This window comes from Triticum aestivum, chromosome 4A (genome assembly GCF_018294505.1).
Source record: "Triticum aestivum cultivar Chinese Spring chromosome 4A, IWGSC CS RefSeq v2.1, whole genome shotgun sequence".
Classification (NCBI taxonomy): Eukaryota; Viridiplantae; Streptophyta; class Magnoliopsida; order Poales; family Poaceae; genus Triticum; species Triticum aestivum.
In genome coordinates, this window is record NC_057803.1 from 283,070,142 (window position 1) to 283,085,792 (window position 15,651).

Genomic DNA, 15,651 nt, shown 5'->3' on the forward strand with positions numbered 1-15,651 from the left:
GAAATCGAAAAATATTTTCACATGTTTAGAGATAGAGGTGTCGATAAAATAAAATATGGACATGAGGGCATCATGATCATTCTTAGAACAACGACATATACATATATTGTCATATGATCTCTTATGCTAAAATCTTTCCCTACTAATAAAGCACGGAGTGCTTCTGGTCGTCCGTCATTAAAAGTGCCCTTGAAGTTGTAAGTAATTACCCACCATGCCATTGGTAAGTGGAAAAAACGGTTCAGTTTACCCTTTTCTAAAATCCGCGACCTACTCAAGTTATTAAAGTGAAGCCCCTGTAATCAACAGCTTGCATGTGTGTGGCGCAGTGGTGTGAGGCTCGCCTGTTTACCTGGGAGACCCAGGTTCGAGTCCCCTTGCTCCCTTTTCCTTCTTTTATTTTTCTCTCCTATTAATGTTGGTAGGCGTAGGATATTACTACTCGCTCCAGCGTCACTTAGCAGATGGGCAGCACAATGTACCAGTTACTCTATTTTTTAGACATATTCATATATTTCAAAAAAAAATCATAACTTTCAAACCCTAACTCCAAATCTAACATGTTATGTATAGAAATCCCTTAAAAAGATGTGTAGATTTCAAATATGGTATTATATTAATCACTTTCAATGTCAAAAAAACTCATAACTTTCAAACCCTAACTTCAAATCTAGCATGTTATATATAGAAATCCCTTAAAAAGATGTGTAGATTTCAAATATGGTACTATATTAATCACTTTCAAATCCTAACGCCAAATCTAACATGTTATATATGGAAATCCCTTTAAAAAGATGTGTAGATTTCAAATATGCTATTATATTAATCATCATTCCTAAAATTCCATTTATGATGCAACCTTTATTAATATCTTCTTTATATGGGGTATTTTGAAAATCCCGGCTTAACGTTGATATTTCTGTAGTCTAATAAATTGGAAACATGTTGAATACATTTCACAAATAATACAACCTTATGAACTTACACCACTTATCATGTTGTTTCTCGTGGGGCATTGTGAAAGATTTGAAGGGATTCGCCGATGCTCTCAGGTGTGCGTATGAGGGATGATTTTTTTCCGTTGCAACACACTGGGAATAATGCCTTTCCATGGAATCTGAAGCATGCATGGTTAAAAAAGAAATTCCGAATCATACACCTGATTTCATGAAAATTATTGTGACCTCTTCAAATAGAAAATTCGTTTTAGTGTGGTATGTGCAAATCTGTTTATTATGTTTCCTTCTATATGAAAGAAAATTGAGTTGTACTTTAGACTTTATAGGTCTCCGTGCATGTAAGTTTAGAAGAAATTTGGTAACGAAAATCAGTAATGGGCATCTGGTAACTTACCAATTAAACCTTAATTTCTTATATATGTACATACATGTACGATCCTCATGATTTAGGCTCTCAATGATAAATCAAATGATGAAGGTAATGACTCATTATACTACAAATTAACTAGGAAGGTAATTTAGATATTTAAATTAATCAATTCTTTCAGGATTGAAGTGTAGCATCTCATACATGCATTTTAAGATCATTGGTAAAATATACATTACATGGCTGATGCAACAGAATGTTATCTTGGGTCATTGGGCTAGGGAGGTGTGTTTTGATTCTCCCGGTGCAACGCACGGGCATATTTACTAGTTACTAATAAAGCGGCTATGGCTTCTGGTCGTCCGTCATTGAAATTACCCTTCAAGGTGGTAAAAATTACCCACCAATGCCACCCGTAAGTGGAAAACGATTCAAGTTTTCGGACTAAAAATCGCCACCTCATTCGCTGATTTATAGGGGCGCGACGAGTAGAAGTGGCAGAACAACAAGCAGCAGGGTGGTTGGCCGATCGTTCCTCCACCGAGGAGGGCAGGGTTCGATCCCCAGCTTGCACAAATTTAATCTTTCTTTTCTCATCCATGTATGCGTTCATGGGCCGGCCCATGGCTTTACTCCCCTGTTTCTTCTCATTTTACTTATTTGTCTTTTCTGTTTTCTTTCTTTTTTAAATTAATTCGGGTTTTAATATTCTAAAAGCTGCGAGTTTTTAAAAAAAATGTTTGAAAAATCATAAAATATATGCGAATTTAGAAAATCATAAATTTTTTGCAGATTCAAAAAATGTTGGTGGTTTTGCAAAACTGTTCGCAAAGTTGTACAAAAATCACAATTTGGAAAACTGGTTGGGAAATAAAATCATGTTCATGATTTTGAAAAAATGATCATGTATTCAAAACATATTCGGGAATCCGAAAAACATTTTCTAAAATGATCATTTATTTTTATAGTTTTGCCTCCCAACCTTTTACCTCAAGGGTAATGTCAACAATAATAGTTCATGAAAACTCACATCCAATTAGCCATATATATCAGGATCTTTCCAACACGTTGTGCTTGCCAAAGGATAAAATGTAAAAAGGAAGGGTGAAGATCACCATGACTCTTTGCATAAAGTATAAGACATGAATAAAAGATAGGACCTTCACGAAGGGAAGCAGAGGTTGCCATGTGCTTTTATGGTTGGATGCACAAAATTTTAATGCGAAAGAACGTCACTTTATATTGCCACTTGTGATATGGACCTTTATTATGCAGTCCGTCGCTTTTATTTCTTCCACATCACAAGATCGTATAAAGCTTATTTTCTCCACACTAATAAATCATACATATTTAGAGAGCAATTTTTTATTTCTTGGAATGATGACAACTTACTTGAAGGATCTTACTCAATCCATAGGTAGATATGGTGGACTCTCATGGCAAAACTGGGTTTAAGGGTATTTGGAAGCACAAGTAGTATCTCTACTTGGTGCAAAGAATTTGGCTAGCATGAGAGGGAAAGGCAAGCTCAACATGTTGGATGATCCATGAAAATATAATTTATCTTAGATGTGAGAAAACATAACCCATTACGTTGTCTTCCTTGTCCAACATCAACTCTTTAGCATGTCATACTTTAATGAGTGTTCACAATCATAAAAGATGTCCAAGATAGTATATTTATATGTGAAAACCTATCTTTCTTTATTACTTCCTATTAATTGCAACGATGACCAAAACCATGTTTGTCAACTCTCAGCAATGATCCATAAAATATGTGAAGTCATTACTCTCCATAAGATCCATATGATCTCTTTATTTCTTTTTATTTCTTCTCTTTTATTTTATTCCCTCAAGATCATAGAAAAATAATCAAGCCCTTGACTCAACACTAATCTTTATTATATATAGCTCATGGAAGCGATTACATAAAAGGATCATAAAGCAAAACTCACAACTAGATCATACTAAAACTTTATTCTACTAGATCAAGAAATTACCAAAAGGATCAAACTAAGAAAAACGGTAAAGATAAAAGTGATGGTGATACGATACCGGGGCACTCCCCCAAGCTTGGTAGTTGCCAAGGGGAGTGCCCATACCCATGTGTTTATGTCTCTTTCTTCGGGGATGGTGATGATGGAGATGTTGATGGCGTGTGCTTCTTCCTTAATTTGCGCTTGAGGATAGAATTTTGCTCCTTTAGGTCCTCGATCTCCCGCTCAAGGCTTAGTACCTTTTTGCATAGTTCTTGTTTGTTCTCCTGCAAGATACGAAAAGGGATGAACTCGATGTTAGGTTTCTTTGCTCTATTGGGGAGGCTTGACTTTTTGAACTCCACATGCATGTCCCTAGGTTGAGGTAATGGGACTTCATCTTCATCTGAGCTCGTCTCCTCCTTTCCCCTAGGCTCATAGTCTTCTTCTTCCTCTGTGGTCCAACCACCATGCTCCAAATCCCCCTAGACCTTATGATCTGCAAGGTAATCAACCACATAGCTTTCGCCCTCCGAATCTTGGGATGACATATTGCTCTAATCTGCAGCAGAAACAACTCGAAACAAAAACAGAGGATATTTGCGTGATACGGTGGTCAAAACCTTTGGGAGATTATATAGTGAGTTTTTACTGACCAAAAGAAGTATCGTGCAAGAAAACGGAGTCCGGAGGGCACACGAGGTACCCATGAGGCAGGGGGGCGCGCCCAGGGGGTAGGGCGCGCCCTCCACCCTCGTGGAAGCCTCGTGTCCTTTCCGGAATACTTCTTATTTTCCTATTTTCTTAAATATTTCAAAATGGAGAAAAAATGCCATTAGAACTGTTTTGGAGTCGGTTTACTTACCGTACCACGTACCTATTCCTTTTCGGAGTCTAAAATGTTCCGGAAAGTGTCCCTTATGTATTCCTCCGGGGTTATGATTTCAATAACATTAGTTTCAACATTTATGGGATTACCTGAGATATAATGTTTGATCCTTTGACCGTTCACCACCCTCTGATTTGTGCCTTCGAAGTTGTTGATTTTTATGGCACCAAAACGATAGACCTCCTTGATGATATAAGGACCTTCCCATTTAGAGAGGAGTTTTCCTACAAAAAATCTTAAACAAGAGTTGTATAACAATACATAATCACCTACCTTAAACTCATGTTTTTGTATCCTTTTATCATGCCATCTTTTAACATTTTCTTTAAACAGTTTGGCATTCTCGTAGGCCTGGGTTCTCCATTCATCAAGTGAGCTAATGTCAAAAAGCCTCTTCTCACCGGCAAGTTTGAAGTCATAGTTGAGCTCTTTAATAGCCCAATATGCCTTATGTTCTAATTCGAGAGGTAACTGACAAGCTTTACCATAAACCATTTTATATGGAGACATACCCATAGGATTTTTGTATGCAGTTCTATAGGCCCATAATGCATCATCAAGTTTCTTGAACCAAATTCTTTCTAGATCTATTAATAGTCTTTTGCAAAATTAATTTAAGCTCTCTATTGCTCAGTTCTACTTAACCACTAGAGTATGGATGATATGGAGATGCAATTCTATGATTAACATCATACTAAGAAAGCATTTTACGAAAAGCACCATGAATAAAATGTGAACCACCATCAGTCATTAAATATCTAGGGACTCCAAACCTTGGAAAAATAACTTCTGTAAGCATCTTAATAGAGGTGTTATGATCAGCACTACTAGTTGGAATAGCTTCTACCCACTTAGTAACGTAATGAACAGCAACTAAAATATGTGTGTACCCATTAGAGGAAGGAAAAGGTCCCATATAATCAAAGCCCCAAACATCAAATGGTTCAATAACAAGTGAATAATTCATAGACATTTCTTGACGTCTACTAATATTACCAATTCTCTAGCATTCATCACAAGACAAAACAAACTTACGGGCATCCTTGAAGAGAGTAGGCCAATAAAAACCGGATTACAATACCTTATGTGCAGTTCTGTCCCCAGCATGGTGTCCTCCATAAGCCTCGGAGTGAGACTTGCGTAGGATCTGTTCCTATTCATGCTTAGGTACACAACGTCTAATAACACCATCTACTCCTTCTTTATAAAGATGTGGGTCATCCCAGAAGTAATGTCTTAATCATAAAAGAACTTTTTATTTTGTTGGTATGTGAAACTAGGCGGTATAAATTTAGCAACAATGTAATTAGCATAATCGGCATACCATGGAGCAGTACGAGAAGCATTTATCACAGCGAATTGTTCATCAAGAAAGCTATCATCAATAGGTAGTGGGTCATCAAGAACATTGTCTAACCTAGACAAGTTGTCTGCAAAGGGGTTCTCAGCTCCCTTTCTATCAATAATATGCAAATCAAATTCTTGTAGCAAGAGAACCCATCTAATAAGTCTAGGTTTAGCATCTTTCTTTTCCATAAGATATTTAATAGCAGCATGACCAGTGTGAACAGTTACTTTAGAACCAACAATATAAGGTTTGAACTTATCACAAGCAAATACAACTGCTAAAAACTCTTTTTCAGTAGTAGCATAATTTCTTTGGGCACTGTCTAGAGTTTTACTAGCATATTGAATAACATTTAATTTCTTATCAACTCTTTGTCCTAGAACATCCCTTACAACATAATCACTAGCATCACACATAATTTCAAATGGTAAATTCCAATCAGGAGGCTGAACAATAGGTGCAGAAATCAAAGCTTTCTTAAGTATTTCAAATACTTCCACACAATCATCATCAAAGACAAAAGGAACATCTTTTTGTAAGAGATTAGTCAGAGGCCGAGAAATTTTAGAGAAGTCCTTAATGAACCTCCTATAAAAACCGGCATGACCAAGGAAGCTTCTTATACCTTTAATGTCCTTAGGACACGACATCTTTTCAATAGCATCAACTTTAGCTTTATCAACTTCAATACCTCTTTCAGAAATTTTATGCCCCAAGACAATACCTTCATTAACCATAAAGTGGCACTTCTCCCAATTCAAGACAAGATTAGTTTCTTCACATCTCTGCAAAACTCGATCAAGGTTGCTTAAGCAATCATCAAAAGAAGTCCCGTAAACGGAGAAATCATCCATGAAAACCTCAACAATCTTTTCACAAAAGTCAGAGAACATAGTAGTCATACATCTTTGAAAGGTAGCAGGTGCATTACATAAACCAAAAGGCATACGTCTATAAGCAAAGGTACCGAAAGGGAAAGTAAAATTTGTCTTTTCTTGATCCTCTTTTGACATAGGTATTTGAGAGAAACCAGAATAACCATCTAGAAAGCAAAAATGTGTATGTCTGGATAATCTTTCTAGCATTTTATCAATAAAAGGTAAAGGGTAATGATCCTTTTTAGTAGCTTTATTTAATTTGCGGAAATCAATTATCATTCTATAACCTGTAACAATTCTTTGTGGGATCAATTCATCTTTATCATTATGAACAACATTAATACCTCCCTTCTTAGGGACACAATGGACATGACTTACCCACTGACTATCAACATTGGGATAAATTATACTTGCCTCCAAAAGCTTTAGTTTTTATTTTCTTACCACTTCTTTCATCTTAGGATTTAACCGTCTTTGGTGATCAACAACTAGTTTAGCGTCTTTTTCCAGCTTTATTTTGTGCTGGCATAAAGTGGGACTAATGCCCTTAAGATCATCAAGAGTATATCCAATAGCAGCACGGTGCTTCTTCAGAGTTTTCAATAATTTCTTTTCCTCATGCTCTGAAAGGTTAGCACTAATAATAACATGATATATCTCTTTCTCATCAAGATAACCATATTTGAGAGTATCAGGTAAAGGTTTAAGCTCAAACACGGGATCACCCTTAGGTGGAGGGGGATCCCCTAGGATTTCAACAGGCAAGATGTGTTTCAAAATAGGTCCCTGTTTAAAGAATACTTCATCTATTTCCCTTCTTTCATTCATAAACATATCATTTTCATGATCTAGCAAATATTGTTCTAAAGGATCACTAGGAGGCACGACAATAGAAGCAAGACCAATAATTTCATCTTTACTAGGAAATTCTTTATCATGGGGTTGCCTACTAAACTTAGCAAAATTAAACTCATGAGACATATCCGCTAAACCAACAGAAACAATATCCTTATTGCAATCTATCTTAGCATTAACAATATTCAAGAAGGGTCTACCAAATATAACGGGACAAAAGTTATCTTGTGGGGAACCAAGAACAAGAAAATCAGCAGGATATTTAACTTTCCCACACAAGACTTCAACATCTCTAACAATCCCAACTGGTGAAATAGTATCTCTATTGGCAAGCTTAATAGTAACATCTATCTCTTTTATCTCAGCAGGTGCAATATCATGCATAATTTCTTTGTATAAGGAATGGGGTATTGCACTTGCACTAGCACCCATATCACATAAGCCATGATAGCAATGATCTCCTGTTTTAACAGAAATAATAGGCATGCCTACAACAGGTCTATGTTTATTTTTAGTATCAGGTCTAGCAATTCTAGCAGATTCATTGCAGAAGTAAATAACATGCCCATCAATGTTATCGACCAAGAGATCTTTAACCATAGAAACACTAGGTTCAACTTTAATTTTCTTAGGGGGTTTAGGTGTCTTAATATTACTTTTGTTAACCATAGTTGAAGCTTTAGCATGATCCTTTATTCTAACAGGGAAAGGTGGTTTCTCAATATAAGCAGTAGGAACAACAGGATCATTATAAGTGATAGTCTTTTCTTCAACTTTAATAGGCGCAACTACTTTTACTTCAATGGGAGGATTATATTTAAACCACTTCCCCTTAGGGAGATCAACATGAGTAGCGAAGGATTCACAGAAAGAAGCTACTATCTCAGAGTCAAGTCCATATTTAGTGCTAAATTCACGGAAAGCATCGGTATCCATAAAAGATTTAACACAATCAAACTTAGGTGTTATACCTGACTCCTTACCTTCGTCCAAGTCCCAATCTTCAGAGTTGCATTTAATTCTTTCCAATAAATCCCATTTGAATTCAATAGTCTTCATCATAAAAGATCCAGTACAATAAGTATCGAGCATGGAGCGATTACTGAGAGAAAGCCGAGCATAATTTTTTTGAATAATCATTTCTTTTTAGAGCTCATGATTGGGAAACGAATATAACATTGACTTAAGCCTCCCCCAAGCTTGAGCGATGCTCTCTTCTTCGCGAGGCCAAAAATTATATATATAATTACGATCACGATGAACCAGATGCATAGGATAAAACTTCTGATGAAATTCCAATTTCAATCGTTGGTAGTTCCATGATCCAATATCATCACATAGCCTAAACCATGTCAATGCATCTCCCTTCAAAGATAAAGGGAAGACCTTATTCTTGATAACATCCTCGGGAAAACTGCAAGCTTAAATAATCCACAAACTTCATCCACATAGATTAGGTGCAAATCGGGATGTAATGTTCCATCACCTGTGAAAGGATTAGCTAGAAGTTTCTCTATCATACCCGAAGGAATTTCAAAGTAAATATTTTCAGTAGGTTCAGTAGGTTGAGGAGCAACTCTTTGCTCTACTAGTCGGGGTGAAGATACCCCGAACAAGCCCCTCAAAGGATTATGTTCCATAGTAACAAGTGACAGTAAATTCAGCACACTATATAAATTTTTCCTTACCAAATTCCACCTACCAAAGGCGCTTCACTCCCCGGCAACGGCACCAGAAAAGAGTCTTGATGACCCACAAGTGTAGGGGATCTATCGTAGCCTTTTCGATAAGTAAGAGTGTCGAACCCAACGAGGAGCAGAAGGAAATGATAAGCGGTTTTCAGCAAGGTATTCTCTGCAAGCACTGAAATTATCGGTAACAGATAGTTTTGTGATAAGGTAATTTGTAACGGGTAAGAAGTAATAAAAGTAAATAAGGTGCAGAAATATGGACCAATCCTTTTTGTAGCAAAGGACAAGCCTGGACAAACTCTTATATAAAGGAAAGTGCTCCCGAGGACACATGTGAATTATCGTCAAGCTAGTTTTCATCACGTTCATATGATTCGCGTTTAGTACTTTGATAATTTGATATGTGGGTGGACCGGTGCTTGGGTACTTCCCTTACTTGGACAAGCATCCCACTTATGATTAGCCCCTATTGCAAGCATCCACAACTACAACAGAAGTATTAAGGTAAACCTAACCATAGCATGAAACATATGGATCCAAATCAGCCCCTTACGAAGCAACGCATAAACTAGGGTTTAAGCTTCTGTCACTCTAGCAACCCATCATCTACTTATTACTTCCCAATGCCTCCCTCTATTCCCAAACAATGGTGAAGTGTCATGTAGTCGACATTCACATGACACCACTAGAGGGATGACAACATACATCTCATCAAAATATCGAACGAATACCAAATTCACATGACTACTTATAGCAAGACTTCTCCCATGTCCTCAGGAACAAACATAACTACTGGCAAATCATATTCATGTTGATAATCAGAGGGGTATTAATATGCATAATGGATCTGAACATATGATCTTCCACCAAGTAAACCAACTAGCATCAACTACAAGGAGTAATCAACACTACTAGCAACCCACAGGTACCAATCTGAGGTTTGGATACAGAGATTGGATACAAGAGATGAACTAGGGTTTGAGATGAGATGGTGCTGGTGAAGATGTTGATGGAGATTGACCCCCTCCGGATGAGAGGATCGTTGGTGATGACGATGGTGATGATTTCCCTCTCCCGGAGGGAAGTTTCCTTGGCAGAACAGCTACGCCGGAGCCCTAGATTGGTTCCGCCAAGGTTCCGCCTCATGGCGGCGGAGTTTCTTCCCGTGAGCTTGCTTATGATTTTTTCCTTGACGAAGGACTCCATATAGCCAAAGATGGGCATCAGAGGGCCACCAGGGGGCCCACGAGGCAGGGGGCGCGCCCAGGGGGGGCGCCACCACCCTCGTGGACGGTGGGTGGCCCCCCTCTGGTACTTTCTTCGTCCAATATTTTTATATATTCTGAAAATAATTCCCATGGAGTTTCAGGACGTTTGGAGATGTGCAGAATAGGTCTCTAATATTTGCTCCTTTTCTAGCCCAGAATTCCAGCTGCCGGCATTCCCCTCTTCATGTAAACCTTGTAAAATAAGAGAGAATAGGCATAAGTATTGTGACATAATGTGTAATAACAGCCCATAATGCAATAAATATCGATATAAAATCATGATGCAAAATGGACGTATCACGGCAACGCATCAGCGATTCCACGGCGAGATGGCGGTGGCGCTCTTGGTGTCTTGTTGCAGGTGACCGTGTTCTAGTAGCCGTTGCAGCGTTGTCGGAGAGTGCACCACCTGAGGTAATGTCATCGAAATCTTCGCCCCCCTTCTCTCCATCTATAATATTGTGCCTCGAACCGATGGAGAATCCACGGCGTAGTGTTGGGGTTCTTCATTCCCTGTCGGTGGGAACTCTTCGGGGAGTCGCCGGTGGGCTGTAGATGGTTTTTGTTTGCCGCATAGTGGCCGTTGGATCGGTCCTCCAGTCGCCTGCGGTATTCGTGCTCCCCTTTCTAGCGTCGAGTTAGTTTTTCTTCGAATTGTGAATTCTAGTGGATGGTGCACTTGGTCGATCGAGGTTGTTTTGTGCTACAAATGTTGTGAAGCAGGGATTGCCTCCCTAGTTTCGAGCATTTTGATGTGATTTCAAAGAAGTTCAAGAGCATATCATGAACCCTAGATTCCGTTTCTGATGGTTAGATTCACATGCGGTTTTGTGCTTAGGTTGATGGCAAATGTGTGTGCTCTAATTATAATTAGTTGCCTCTGTGTTGTTCCAATTGAAGAGAAGCTTGTCCAACATCGTCTAAGATGGTTTGGGCCTATTCAGCGCAGGCCTCCAGAAGCTCCAGTGCATAGCGGACGGCTAAAGCGTGCGGAGAATGTCAAGAGAGGGCGGGGTAGACCGAATTTGACATGAGAGGAGTCCGTTAAGAGAGACCTGCAGGATTGGAGTATCATCAAAGAGCTAGCTATGGACAGGGGTGCGTGGAAGCTTGCTATCCATGTACCAGAGCCATGAGTTGGTTGCAAGATCTTATGGGTTTCACCTCGGACTAGATTTTGCTACCAGTTGCCGTTCTATTATCTCAACATATGGCAACTCCAATGCTACCCAAACGCATGATACGTCCATTTTACATCATGTTTTTATGTTGATATTTATTGCATTATGCACTGTTATTTCACTTTATGGTATAATACTTATGTCTTTTCTCACTTATTTTACAAGATTTGCATGAAGAGGGAGAATGTTGGCAGCTGGAATTCTGGACCAGAAAGGAGCAAATCTGATATACCTATTCTACACAACTCCAAATGTTCTGAAACTTTACTGAGAATTGTTTTGGAATATACAAAAAATATTGGGTGAAGAAACAACAAAAGGGACCCACCATGTGGCTACAAGCCTAGGGGGCGCACCCTACCCCCCATGGCGCGCCTCCCGAGCTTGTGGCCCCCCTAGACAGCCCTTGATGTCCATCTTCTGCTATCTGAAGGGTTTTGACCTAGAAAAAAAATCATAAGGATGCTTTCGGGATGAAGCGCCACCGTCTCGAGGCGGAACCTGGGCAGAAGCAATCTAGGGCTCCGGCTGAGCTATTCTGCCGGGGAAACTTCTCTTCAGGAGGGGGAAATCAAAGTCATCGTCATCACCAACGACCCTCTCATCATGGGAGAGTCAATCTTCATCAACATCTTCACCAGCACCATCTCCTCTCAAACCCAAGTTCATCTCTTGTATTCATTCTTTGCCTCAAAACCTCAGATTGGTACCTGTGAGTTGCTAGTAGTGTTGATTACTCCTTGTAGTTGATGCTAGTTGGTTTATTTGGTGGAAGATCATATGTTCAGATCCTTAATGATATTTATTACCCCTCTGATCTTGAACATGAACATTGCTTTGTGATTAGTTACATTTGTTCCCGAGGACATGGGAGAAGTCTTGTTATAAGTAGTCATGTGAATTTGGTATTCGTTTGATATTTTGATGAAATGTATGTTGTCTTTCCTCTAGGTGGTGTTATGTGAACGTCGACTACATGACACTTCACCATGATTTGGGCCTAGGCGAAGGCATTTGGAAGTAATAAGTAGATGATGGGTTGCTACAGTGACAGTAGTTTTGTAACGCCCAAGACCGGAGCTTCAGTTACCTTCTAGGGTTTCTGGGTTTCGTCGTGTGTTTTGTTTGGTTCGTTGCATCATGTGCATTGCATCATGTCATCATGCCATCATCTCATAAATATTTTGCAACTCAACTAAATAAACCGTCTGGATCTTCGATCCATTTAAACCGAGGGAATTCACATGGTGAGTTCTCTTTATAACATATCATCCCAGTATTTAGGGACCTACTATAAATATTCCATTAGTTTGGAATTATCCGCAACCCACTTGCACGTTAAATCTTTGACCTTTCCTTCTTCCGATTTCCGACTCTCAAACTTTGTCGATATTTCTTTTGTTCTTTTCCCAAGCTCCACCAAAAACCTGAACATTTTTGGCCACACCAAACCTACTCCCAATTCAAAACCATTTGAATTATATTCAAATGAATTTGAATTTAATTCCTGCAATCTTGCCACTTCTATTTTTCTGTGGTCATGCTTATTTATATGAGTCCAGGAAAATTATCCCCATGCCCAGATTCCATCCCTAACTTCTCTTTCTTTTCTTTCTCTTTCTCTGTTTTGTTTTTAAATGGAAAAAGAGATTTTAGAGAAAGAGAGAGAGGGAGAGTAAACTAGCAGGCCCGCAGCCTTCTAAGGCCCAGCCGGCACCCTCCCCACTGGGCCGACCTCCAGGCCCATCTAATCCTAACCCTAACGCCAGGTGAGGCCTCCCACTCGATCCCCTGGCCCGATCTCTCACGAATCCCTCTCCCTCCACCGCCAGACCCATCTCCTCGATCCCCATCTTCCATCTCTCCCTCCTCTCGCTCTCCTCGCATCGCACCAGAGGAGGAGACCCGCAGCCCGATCCCCATCCCTCGACATCACCACTCGGCGGCGACCAAAGCCAGGGCGCCACCCACCTCCCTCCGCCGTCAAGCTCCAGCACCACGTCGACGCTCCGCCTCTTGCCGACTGGCCCCGGCCACCAGTGCGCCACGGCAAGCCCCGCCGCCATGTCCGATCACTGACGGCGACCACGACCAGCACCTGCGCCTCCCTGATGCCGAAGCCTCGCCGCCAAGTCCCGCCTACGCCCTCGGGACTCGCCGGACCCCTTCCTCTGCTCCAAGTCCACCGGCCACAGGTGCCGCTGCCGGCTGTCGCCCCATCACCATGCGGTCCTCGTCCACCTCCTCGCCCATGCCTCCCCGTCATTCTGCCTTCACGTGAACTGCTGCAGGAGCGCCAACGTCACCATGCCGCTGTTCCCGTCGCTCCACCTCCCGCAAGCCCGACCTCGCACTGCTGCTCCTCTGCTTCGTCCTCTGCCGCGACCATCTCCTCCCGGACGCCTTGCTGCTGCTGTTGCTGCAAGACCACCACGGCGCCGCCATGGAGTCCCAGGTCCGAAGATGAACACGACCGTGCATCTCTCCTTGTACCACTTTGGAGTTCGAGACCATCAAGTACCCCGACGCTCATCACCATGCACGACTACAACATCAAGGGAACCACTACCCTCGACTCAGGGACGCCAAGTACCTCTACGACCCGTGTATGACTGCGTGATTTCACCAAGTACCCCTCGGATGCGCCAAGTTCGACTACATGGACCACCAAGTTTCTCTACCGATGACTCGAACGACTACGAAACGCCAAACGTGTACCACTACCGTCGACCCTCGAAGATCCCTTGGACGTCAAGTTCCTTGTTGACCCTGAACACCTACGAAGTGTGAACATCTACGAAGCGAGAACGACTACTTCCACTACCACCGTCGTGAGAACGCCTACTTTCCTCTACGAATGAGAGCCGTCCCCTTTGCACGCCGAGACGACATCCGTGAACGAATGCTTGCGATGTTTGAGATGCACCCGTTGTCTGCACCGTGTCCGAGTTGTCACTTGCTCGGTCCCCTTCGTTTGCCGCTAACCCGTGGGAATCCGGTAACCAGGAGCACCCGCATCCGCACACTTCTCCTTTGCATCGGTATCTCAATCGAGTTACCGGGAACCGGAATGTTGCCGTGGCACCGTTTCGTTATCGTTGCTGTGGCACCCCTTTTGTTTCCGCCACGATGACAAATGCTTCTTAATGCTCTTGTCAACTTTTAATAAAATTGCATAAACTTGAACATGCCATCCGCATCATGTTAACAACTTTATGTTTAAAATTGTTGTTGCACCAAATTGATAAATGCATATGGGGATTTACCGGATTTGTTGTTGGTTATATCCGGCCTCATTTAAATTGTTAGATGGTATAGTTTTGCTATACTTCACCTCTTGCCATATTAACCAACATTTAATATTGTTGGGTACCTAACCGGGAGAGAACTAAATAATTAATGTGGTGTTCCGTCAATATGCAACTCGTTGCATATTGAGCTCCACTTAATTTGTAGAATTTGCTTGTGCATTTTGCCATGCCATGCTTCATTAAACCGGACATGCATCATACTTGATTGTGCATCATGCCATGCTTAGGTGGTGGTTGTTTACTATGTTGTTTGCTTCTTTCCGGTGTTGCTTCTTCGGGTTGGTTCCGATAACGTCGTGTTTGTGAGGACCTGTTCGACTGCGTCCGTTTGTCTTCTTCATGGATTCGTTCTTCTTCCTTATGGGATCTCAGGCAAGATGACCATACCCTCGAAATCACTTCTATCTTTGCTTGCTAGTTGCTCGCTCTTTTGCTATGCCTATGCTGCGATACCTACCACTTGCTTATCATGCCTCCCATATTGTTAAACCAAGCCTCTAACCCACCTTGTCCTAGCAAACCGTTGTTTGGCTATGTTACCGCTTTGCTCAGCCCCTCTTATAGTGTTGTTAGTTGTAGGTGAAGACTGAAGTTTGCTCCTTGTTGGAACATGGAGATGTTGTTCCTTGTTGGAACATGTTTACTTGTTGGGATATCACAATATATCTTATTTAATTAATGCATCTATATACTTGGTAAAGGGTGGAAGGCTCGGCCTTATGCCGGGTGTTTTGTTCCACTCTTGCCGCCCTAGTTTCCGTCATATCGGTGTTATGTTCCCGGATTTTGCATTCCTCACGCGGTTGGGTTATAATGGGAACCCCTTGACAGTTCGCTTTGAATAAAACTCCTCCAGCAAGGCCCAACCTTGGTTTTACCATTCGCCACCTAGCCTTTCTTTTCCCTTGGGAGTCGCGCATCCCGAGGG